The 1102-nt window shown below is 28.6% G+C and overlaps 1 pseudogene; it reads left to right on the forward strand.

Annotated features, from left to right (window-relative positions):
- Window positions 1-489: 489 nt before the first annotated feature.
- Window positions 490-608, forward strand: LOC128597848 (uncharacterized; annotated as a pseudogene).
- The last annotated feature ends 494 nt before the right edge of the window (window positions 609-1102 follow it).

Genomic DNA, 1102 nt, shown 5'->3' on the forward strand with positions numbered 1-1102 from the left:
TTTTTCATAATTTAAAAGAACAGTATTACTAGATGGTCAGTCACAACAACAACTAAATATTTTGTAGCTACAATTTGAATTCAAATATCTACATATTTGGGGGGTTACTTTGAAAAATAGGAAATATTCATGAATGTAAGTTTTTGCATTTGGGGGTATAGTTCTTCACAATTATCAATTATTCAGAAAACCATTTAATACCTACTTTGTCTAAAACAAACTTAATCTGAAAGAAAAACTGTAATACTTATAAACTGTAAGTAATAACTATTACAACCTTATTTCTAGATTGTTACAAAGGGTAAGACTGAATTAGAAGAGAGAAGTGAAATTAACTGATAAATTGTGCTACCTAGTATCTTACAGCTTGTAATTGAAACAAGTTTAGTCATTTTATTTTTTAGTGAGAATAACTAATTGAGTTTATAGATCATTTTGAATTAACTCAGAAAAGGCACAGGTTAGCATTCAGATGAAATGTAAAGGAGTGTCTATGTCCATACCACCCTGAATGTGCCCAATCTCATCTGATCTCAGAAGCTAAGCAAGGTCAGTCCTGGTTCGTACTTGGATGAGAGACCACCTGGGAGTACCAGGTGCTGTAGGCTAAAATTAAAAAAAAAAAAAAATTAAAAAAGTAAATGTAAAGGAGCGTATAATTGTCCAATATTCAAATGTATCTGCATAATTGTTCAAATGCCCTTAAAACAGTTGAAATGTAAAAGTAGTTTTGATTATACATAAATATGTTATGACTCCATTTCTTTAAATGCTTTTCTTTAAAAAATCTGGCAATTTGAACATCTACATGAGGATAAGCAATTGTTTTACATTTATTTCCCCCATCAAATTGCATGATGAAGTTAATTTATTAAACTTGACATTGTTTTGATTCTGCATAAAGAAAGAAATACTCGAAGTATGCATTTGAGATATCTCCTTTCAATGTGAACTTTCATTTTTAATTTCATTTACTTTTCAGCAAATATTATTATATTTTGGAAGTCAATTTGTATATGTAATATAAATGCATGAAATACAATAATATGATATAAGTGCCGATACATGTATAATGATTCAGTATGCATTCATTTAATTTCTT

The sequence above is a fragment of the Nycticebus coucang genome, chromosome 10, assembly GCF_027406575.1.
Source record: "Nycticebus coucang isolate mNycCou1 chromosome 10, mNycCou1.pri, whole genome shotgun sequence".
Classification (NCBI taxonomy): Eukaryota; Metazoa; Chordata; class Mammalia; order Primates; family Lorisidae; genus Nycticebus; species Nycticebus coucang.